The sequence below is a fragment of the Paroedura picta genome, chromosome 5 (assembly GCF_049243985.1).
Source record: "Paroedura picta isolate Pp20150507F chromosome 5, Ppicta_v3.0, whole genome shotgun sequence".
In the NCBI taxonomy this organism is placed as follows: Eukaryota; Metazoa; Chordata; class Lepidosauria; order Squamata; family Gekkonidae; genus Paroedura; species Paroedura picta.
In genome coordinates, this window is record NC_135373.1 from 80,663,512 (window position 1) to 80,673,939 (window position 10,428).

Consider the following 10,428-nt stretch of genomic DNA (forward strand, 5'->3'; position numbering starts at 1 on the left):
GTAAATGGCCTTCAGCCAGCTATTTATGAAAATGCACGTTGTTTATGAAAATCCTGGAACTTCGGGCTGCTAGACCAAACATATACTGATATGAAAAATTATGTGAAAAAATGTAAAGTCTTAAAAAGTAATACTGAGAGGTAATAGAATAATAATACTGAATATAGAATAATGACTTTTCAATTGGTTTTGGCTTATGTACTTATAGTTGCATAGAATAGTGCTTATAAACTTACAAAAATGTAAAGAATACAAAAAGGTAGAAAATATAAAAGTGTAAAAAGTCATATAAAAGTCATAAAATCAAATGGTCTCTCCATCATTTCCACCCTAATTGCTCTGAGCTAAAAACTGGTTTCTGTCAGTCTGCCATGATCTCCTGAAGATCTATGATGGTGTTTTGTCTTGAAAAAAGATCTATTCCATGTGCACAGGCAGGCTTTTGAAAGCTGACCACTTTACCTCAGCATCCTGTCATATACAATTCCCCCTCCATGTCAAACAATTAAGGCATGAGGTCTTTAGACTAAAGATTCTGTGGCAAGAAGAAGAAAGTGCTGTGAAGTCACGGCCGAGTCACAACGACCCCCTTTACAGGCGTTGAGCAGAGGTGGTTAGCCATCGCCTTCCTCGGCATCTGGTTTTAATAGAAAGTTGCTATGTAGAAGAAGAAGAAGAGTTGGTTCTTATATGCCGCTTTTCCCTACCCGAAGTAGGCTCAAAGCGGCTTACAGTCGCCTTCCCATTCCTCTCCCCACAACAGACACCCTGTGGGGTGGGTGAGGCTGAGAGAGCCCTGATATCACTGCCCGGTCAGAACAGTTTTATCAGTGCCGTGGCGAGCCCAAGGTCACCCAGCTGGTTGTTTGTGGGGGAGTGCAGAATCGAACCCGGCATGCCAGATTAGAAGACCGCACTCCTAACCACTACACCAAACTGGCTCTAATGTATTTGCTATGCATTAAAATTTTACTAATTTAATATATGTCAACTCATTATTATTCATTTTGTTCTTGGGCCTGGGGTCAACCTTCTTGGTTACCTGGTGAAATTCCCCCCTCCCCTTTTTGTTTTGGTTCTGAAAAAATGATTCATACTCATTAATCTATCAATAGTGATGAGCCAAAGTAGTTGAAAGAAATCCCTGTGTTCAGAGACTGATAGACATGTCCTCCTTGTGGGCTTCCTGGAGGCATCTGAGTAGCACTTTTGGAAAACTCCATGAGCCCTTATTCTGACCCAGCAGCTGTGTTCTTGCAATGCAAGCGTGAGGCTTGCTTCCAGTTGTTCCCTGGTTAGACTTCTAACAGCAAAACAGGGAAATTTAGCATTGCTTATGAAAACTCTTAACAGTAATCTCTCCCAGGGATTAAAAAGCAGGCGATGCTAATTTGCTAGTGCTAATTAAATGCACACCATTTTGTTGCATTATAACACTGAGGTTTAGTTGAAAAGACTTCAGGTGGGAAAAATAAAAATATGAAGAAAACTTTGAGTGACATTTCAAAGTCTTTATTCTGGGCCTTTAACCAGTTTAGACTGGTTTTTCACTGCCGATGAGAGTATTAATGCTTTTTGGAATATTCAGTTTAGATTCCTCTGTGTGAGGTTGCCTTTGAAGCATGTTCAGAAACTGCAGTTGCTTTAAAATGTGGAAGCCAGACTGCTATCTGGAGTTCACCGAACAAAGCATATAACTCTGATTCTATTTTATCTATAATGGTTGCCTATTTGTTTCTAGGCACAGCTGAAAGCACTGGGGCCTAACCTTTAAGGTTTGAAACACTCTGGCTTCATTAACTTAAGGACCTCTTTCTAGCACATGTACCTGGCTCCTGAGGTCAACATCTGGTACCTTGTTATACATTCATTCGCCATCTGGTCAAGGTAGGTTGAAAATCTTGATAGGACCTTTCTCAGTGGTGTGGAACGCCCTCCCCGGAGAGACCTGTTCTTCCATTCCTAGTGCATGTATTTTTGTGTGCAGTTAAAATCTGGCTGTTTAGGAAGACTTTGTCATTTTTATGTATGATGGTTTAGTCCTTCTTGTCCCTTATTTCTATGTTGTTAACATCTGTATTTAATTTTGTAGCTACTACAATTTTATTATTTGTTGCTATAATACTGGTATGTTATGATATTGGTATATTATTCTTAAAAGACGATGCAGTAAAAGTGCTACATTCAATATGCCAGCAAATTTGGAAAACTCAACAGTGGCCACAGGATTGGAAAAGGTCAGTTTACATTCCAATTCCAAAGAAGGGCAATGCCAAAGAATGTTCAAACTACCGCACCATTGCACTCATTTCTCATGCTAGCAAAGTTATGCTCAAAATCCTACAAGCTAGGCTCCAGCAATATGTGGACCGAGAACTTCCAGAAGTGAAGGCAGGATTTCGAAGAGGCAGAGGAACTAGAGATCAAATTGCCAACATATGCTGAATCATGGAGAAAGCTAGGGATTTCCAGAAAAACATCTACTTCTGCTTCATTGACTATGCTAAAGCCTTTGATTGTGTGGAGCACAACAAATTGTGGCAAGTTCTTAAAGAGATGGGAATACCAGAGCATCTTATTTGTCTCTTGAGAAACCTAAATGCAGGTCAAGAAGAAACAGTGAGCATGGAAACAGTGGGCATGGAATCACTGATTGGTTCAAAATTGAGAAAGGAGTTCGGCAAGGCTGTATACTGTCTCCTTGCCTATTTAACTTATATGCGGAGCACATCATGAGAAAGGCGGGGATAGAGGAGTCACAAATTGGGATCAAGATTACAGGGAGAAATATCAACAACCTCAGATATGCAGATGATACCACTCTAATGGCAGAAAGTGAAGAGGAACTAAAGAGCCTGTTGATGCGGGTGAAGGAGGAGAGTGCAAATGTTGGCTGGAAACTCAACATCAAGAAAACAAAGATCATAGTATCCGGCCCACTCAGTTCCTGGCAGATAGATGGGGAAGAAATGGCGGTAGTGACAGATTTTATTTTCCTGAGCTCCAAGATCACTGCAGATGGGGACTGCAGCAAAGAAATTAAATGATGCTTGCTCCTGGGGAGGAAAGCTATGGCAAATCTAGACAGCATTCTAAAAAGCAGAGACATCACCCTGCCAACAAAAGTGCATCTCGTCAAGGCTATGGTATTCCCAGTTGCAATGTATGGTTGTGAAAGTTGGACCATAAGGAAGGCCAAGCATCAAAGAATTGAGGCTTTTGAACTCTGGTGCTGGAGAAGACTCTTGTGAGTCCCTTGAACTGCAAGGTGAACAAACCAATCAGTCCTAGAGGAGATCAGCCCTGACTGCTCCTTAGAAGGCCAGATCCTGAAGATGAAACTCAAATACTTTGGCCACCTCCTAAGAAGGAAGGACTCCCTGGAGAAGAGCCTAATGCTTGGAGCGATTGAGGGCAAAAGAAGAAGGGGACGACAGAGAATGAGATTGCTGGATGGAGTCACTGAATCAGTTGGTGTGAGCTTAAATGGACTCCGGGGAATGGTAGAGGACAGGAAGGCCTGGAGGATCATTGTCCATGAGGTCATGATGGGTCGGACACAATTTCGCACCTGACAGCAGGAATAATTCTGATGAAATATTTGATCAATATCAGTATCATCATACTAAGAATGCATTTTATCAGAGTACTGAATTAAATAACACAAGAGCTTGTGCAAGTCCTACGCAAAAAAACAAACAAACACAAAACAGAGCCACAATCATTTCTTTTAAAGAGCAGGCTTTTGGCATTCAGATTTCAGTATCTGCTCCAGTCACTGGTTAGAATGTACCTTGTCTTCAAGGGCATGCCAACTGTTAGCCTTGGGTTGGCTTGAACTTTCTTCAACTTGAAAAGAAAGGAAAACTAGAAATTCCACTTAAAATTCCAGTCTTACTTTTCAGTGTGATTGACAGCTCTGAGGAATTCCAGATGGCTTAGCGTATTCTTTTGAACTTATTGTTTGATCTCACTTGAATTTCCTACTTGTTTCACCTGTTCCATGTTTATTGAATGGAGATGGAGCAGGTGGACATAGCAACCTTGCCATAGGGTGAAAATGATTCACAGGAAATTGATATACACAGCTGGAATATTATAAATGGAATACTTAAACGAATGGGGAAGTTAATTGTGGAGATTTTAATTATGTGAATCATAGTGTAAAAGCACACTACTGGTTGTAATAAACCAATCAACCAAAAATCCTTGATCAGTAGTGTGTTTGAAGTCAGCACTTCAGGATGTAAGTTTTAACAAAATCATTTAATTTAAAGCTTGTCTAGAAACTTATACAAGAATTGGAGAGTACAAAGACTGGATCACATTCACATGTATTTTTTTGATAACACACACGAAACTGCCTTATACTGAGTTAGACCAACACAAGGGAATTTTAAAAAATGGGATGCTTTATCATGCCATTCCCCTGCCCCCAGGCATGCAGACTGTCCCAGAAAAGCAAGAAAAACAAACGTAGTGCTGAGTGTGGTTTGCTATTTCGTTACTTTGGAATCACGTTGTAATGCATTTGGACTTTTTAAATTAAAGGTTGCGAGGGTAGATGATGGAAGTGATGCTCAAGGTGGAGGGAGGAGCAACGCCTCAATTGAGGGTGGACCAGATTTTATGCAGACACACGGCCCAGGCCTGATATATGCCACATTGAAACCCAGGACAAAAAATTGAGTTTGACAATTTATGTCAATTCCATAATTTTATCAACCATTCTTCCATTGTAGGTAATATCAAACTTTTTTGATTTTTTTTTAGCATATAACAGTCCCGTGGCTGTGGTCATATATAAAACAATGTTCGATGTAAAAAAAAAAAAAGTTCTGTATCCATTAATCCTAAAACAAAAATCTGTTTCCATTTGTATATCGGGCCTTAAAATCTTCTAAATTAATGCATATATTTGTGTCCAATTTGTGTTTAGCTTTCTTACATGTCCACCATAAAGCTGTGGCTGTAAATAAAAGAGGCTGCCAATTGATGTCACGGAAGGCGGGCCTAAAAGACATGACTGCATCAAAGGCCTGGCTGTATGGGGAACGTGTCAATACAGACCGGTATCCCCATACCTATGTGAGCCTGTGGCCAGTATTATATTATTACTATATATAAGGTTTAGATTCTTGATACCTATAAAATTGATAAAAATATTGAAGACTCAGAGGACTTGTTACTGAGGAAAGAATTTCACTGAAAACGGATATTATCTGGATTCCATTTTGACAGAAGTCCTACAGAATAAACAGATAAGGAAAACTACAAAAAAGGATACTTTTCTTTCTTTTATGAATATATCTATTGTATTGCTTCTTGGCCTTGGAGACCATGGGAATTTTTTCCTTCCCCCTCCCTATTTTGCAGTATGGTGAGGAGGTGCAAACAAGCACAGGTGGTATGGCGACAGGTTGGTGTTCATGTGTCGGGAGAGTGGGAGCCATGGAGGGTGATTGGGAGGTCCCTCCCTGGGACAGGGGGGGGTGTCTGGAGATAGGGGCGGGAGAGGGGCCAGTACTCTGCAGATGAGGGAGGTGTGGGCTGCCACAGTACCCAAGGCCTGCCACGGAAGTGTGGAGGTGGGAGATGGTGGACAGTGGACAACCGAACAGCTCCCAACACTGGGCAGAGGCCCAAGGGAGCATGGAGGGGAGGCAGTGCTCCAGGTCTGGGCTATGGAGCCCAAAGGACCATGCTAGGGCCTTGGTGGGAGGCAAAGAAGCAGGAGGCCAAGCAAGGACATTGCCAAGGCCAGCCTGGGAGTTTCAGGCATCGGCCAGCGAGCTATCTTCAGAAGGGGAGTCAAGCTCCTCAGGGAGCTGGCCCAGTGAGAGACCTGGACACAGTGGCAAGCCAGGGGCTCAGAGCCAGGCAGCTGGGATGGCCGGATAAGATGGTGCCCATTGACCATAATCAGGCCACTTCCCTGGAGGGGGGAACTTCAGGTGTAAGGGACCTGCCCTCCCGGCTAGGAAGCAGGTGGGTCTCAAGGCATCCCTAGAGACCATCTTCTGAGCATCTGGATGGCTGGGAGGGCTCATTTCTCATGCCAGGCCAACACTCCAGCTGGAGGTTTGTTAGGCAACAAATAAAGCTGTAGCCTTGCTATCACCAATCTGTGTCATGTTTTGATTGGCCCATTTGCCATCCTGCCAGTCAATGGTACAATACCCCTTCATGTTGTTCACAGTTCCAGAAAACTGTTGAAATATATCAGATAATATTTAGATAACTTCTTGGGTGACAAATGCCAACAATCCATCATTTTATAAGGTTCTCCTTAAATTTTAGACCCTTCAATCACATATATTGCCATTTTTACATATGTATGTTATTTTTAGCCCATTTTATGATACATTTTTTCACTTGTTCTTTCTCTGGCTCAAATTTCAATAAGAGTGATAGTATGTTCATCTTAGTAATAGTATGTTCATCATCTGTACACAAATCTGTCTTTGATCAAAACCATGAGTTTTTAAAAATCTGCTTTAAACTTTTCTAATAATCGTGCATTTAAACTATTCCTTCTTTTACCAAATCTTCTCTTGTTTTCATTTTCATTTTACACTCTCCTTGAGAGAACTCTAGTATATTACAACATGTTAACCACTTATCTTTAAATATCATTTCTCAGCTCTAGAACACTTCTGTTGAAATCTATAAAGGTATTTTTAAACATAATCTAAATTTAGGTTTATTCTATATTCTCAAAATGGTATGTATAATAAAATTATTTTAAAAATCTATATTAATTTTAGATTTGTCATGCAGTAGTAGCTGTGCCACCCATATGTCAGATTATGTCCTTCTAAATCCAGTGGTCTTCTATTCTTCAACATAACCCACTCTTTCATTCAAACTGGTCAACAGGATGTGAAATATAATTTCAGGTCATGTAGTTCTAAACCTCCGCTTTATTTCCTTTGCCTCTTGTAGCACTTGTAATACTTTTACTCATTTTCCCCCTTGCCATACAAATTTAGATAAATCTTTCTGCCATTGTGTGAATGGTGCATCAGAAATCAACGTTAATCTTAATCACAGATATTCTGTAATTGTATTTTATCCTATCCTGTCATATCTTTATACTTCATTCCATATCTTCACATAATTATTCCGAAATAACATACAATTTATATTTGACAACATAATATCCAGATATTCATTTACAATCTTAAAACCAGTCTTATTAATCATTTCCATCTGTTCTTGTAAATGCATATTTTAATATCTTTATTTTTCTTTTTGGTTAATGTGTCCAATATTTTTATCTGTACACCGCCCGTGGCGCCGCGGGCGCCATCTGTACACCGCCCGTGGTGCCGCGGGCGCCACGGACTAAATAATTCGTTAAGGGGCCTTGAGGTGGGCTTTGTCCGTGATGAGGAAGGGTCCGGATTGGACCCTTCCTCACGACAGACAATCGGAGGGACCAATCGGCAGGCGTGAAGCGCCTGCCAATTGGTCCCTCCGATTCCCAGCCCCAGCAACTGCGAGCCGCGCGCAGCGCGCCTCGCAGTTGCTCCCGGCCTGACGCGGCGAGAGGCGCAAAGCGCCTCTCACCGCGTCAGGCCGGACCCCAAGGGAGCCGCCGACGCAAACACAAGACTCCAGCCGCCGAGAAGCTGGAGAGAAAAAAAAAAAACCCCAGAGGAGCCTTTCGCAGCTCCAAGCCGGCGCCCACGAGAGCCAGCAGACAAAAACAAACTCCTGTAGGAGCCCTTCGCAGCTCCAAGCCGGCGCCCAGGAGAGCCAGCAGAAAAAAAAACTCCTGTAGGAGCCCTTCGCAGCTCCAAGCCAGCACGCCCACGAGAGCCAGCAGAAAAACATTAACCCTGTAGGAGCCTTTCGCAGCTCCAAGCCGGCGCCCAGGAGAGCCAGCAGAAAAAAAAACTCCTGTAGGAGCCCTTCGCAGCTCCAAGCCAGCACGCCCACGAGAGCCAGCAGAAAAACATTAACCCTGTAGGAGCCTTTCGCAGCTCCAAGCCGGCGCCCAGGAGAGCCAGCAGAAAAAAAAACTCCTGTAGGAGCCCTTCGCAGCTCCAAGCCAGCACGCCCACGAGAGCCAGCAGAAAAACATTAACCCTGTAGGAGCCTTTCGCAGCTCCAAGCCGGCGCCCAGGAGAGCCAGCAGAAAAAAAAACTCCTGTAGGAGCCCTTCGCAGCTCCAAGCCAGCACGCCCACGAGAGCCAGCAAAAAAAAAACTCCTGTAGGAGCCTTTCGCAGCTCCAAGCCCACGAGAGCCAGCAGAAAAACATTAACCCTGTAGGAGCCTTTCGCAGCTCCAAGCCGGCACGCCCACGAGAGCCAGCAGAAAAAAAAACTCCTGTAAGAGCCCTTCGCAGCTCTAAGCCGCCGCCCAGGAGACCCAGCAGAAAAAAAAATCCCCTGGAGGAGCCTTTCGCCGCTTCAAGCCGGCGCCCTGGGAGCCCCGGCAGCCGCCCACAGCGCAGCTGCTGGGTGCTCCCTGCCCTCATGGCCCCAGAACACAATGGAGCCGCCGGGAAAGCCGCAGAAGAACAAAAAAATGCAGAGGAGACGCCGCCCGCCTCCTCTTTCAGGTAGCCTGTCCCTCGCTCTGTCCCTCGCCTGCCGCTCGCTCTGGTCCCCACCTGCTAGCGCCCATTGTCTTCTTCAAACAATGGGCTTTTTTACTAGTTCATTAATATTTCAATTCCTTTAAAGCAATCTTTCAAAGTTAATACCTAGTCATGCATAAAGGCTCTCAGTTTATGTCTTAAAATTTTACCCTTCTATCCTCTGATCATATCTTTCTCTTTTTCTAGAATCTTTTATGTTATGTTTTAAAATTTTCCACAAAGTTTTTTTTAAGTGAGTTATTGAAGCTTATTTCCTTAGTACCTATGTTCTCAATAGTGTCTCTGTGTCTTCCCAGTATTTGGATTTCCTTAAACTCCACTGATTTTTGGAAGTCTGGCACTTTCTGTTAGTACCCAACCCCCCTTTCTCTGAAACATCAGCTTCCCTCTAACTCCTGAGGTGTCTAAAGCAATATCTTTTCACACTAGACCTGGGAAATCCTCAGAGCCAATTTTCCTGTTTAACGGGGCAGGGATCTTTTTATGTTCCTAAGAGATATATCCCTTTTCCTTTGGCCTGATTAGGAGTCTCAGTCCACTACACAAATCACCTTGTGAAATATTATTTCCAGCTCTCCTGTCTGTGTAGAATGGCTTTCAGCTTAGTCTGAACTGAGACTCTTTAGTCAACACCATATTTTCTGAATAAAATTCATTCAGAGCTGAAGTACAGAATGGCTTTCTTTCAATGCAGGTCTCTGAATTTCAGTTCCCTCAGCATGCTACCCTCAAAGAGTCAGCATGATATAGTGGTTAAGAGTGGCAGCCTGCAATCTGGAGAACTGGGTTTGATTCCCCATTCCTCCACATATGCCACCTAGGTAACTTTAGGTTACTCACAGTTCTCAGAGCTCTCACAGTCTCACCTACCTCACAGGATGTCTGTTGTGGGGAGGGGGGAGGGTAGGTGATTGCAAGCCATTTTTAGACACCTTTGGGTAGTGAAAAGCAGGGTATAAAATCAACTCTTCTTCTTCAGTCCAAGTGCTTGGACCAAGTGCCTGTCACTCAAACTATTTACCTCTTGGTTCTCTGATACTTCAGAAGGCTGAGGCTTGCTTTGCTTTTAAAGTGCTGTTTGTCACTCTGTATCAACATGGAGTTCATCCACATTAACAAGGGCATCTGTAGATTGTGCAGCTTCTTATTCACAAGCAAATATCAATATGGAATACTTTATAATTCACACTTTGTAGGATGAATCTTCACTCATTAGATCATATTTTCATCTCCCTTCTTCATTATATATTCTTCATTATTATATACCACTGGAGCCAACTTGCGGGGAGGGTGATATTTAATAAACAATACTACTACTAATAAATACCATCAGTTTGATTTCTGTACAAATCCATGAGAGATTAACTTACAACTATACTTTATTGCCAGTTTTATGTTTCTTCCTAAAATATAATTGAAATAAATTGGAGATATCTCTTCCACAAGCAAGACTGCCAGACTCAATTTGATGAAATGCTGGCATTACTTAACTCTAGGAAAAATAACAATAATAAAGGAGCTTGAAATATAAGCAAACCACATGGCTGCCTTTTGCTGAATGAATGAATCTCTGCCAAAGTGGAAGATTAGCATGTCGGGCTGTCAATTGCAGCTTTACATAAATGCAGACTTTCATTATGCAGCTCTCTGTTCTCTCTGTGAACTGTTGAGCCCATGCAAAGTTATTCATTTATTTATTTATTTAGGGCATGATTCAGCCACACTGCAGCATTTTTTAAAATCCCATTGGTCTCAATATGAAAGACTGAAGCAAATGCTTAACTCTCCCACTGAAATCAATGGGACAAAAAGTAATTA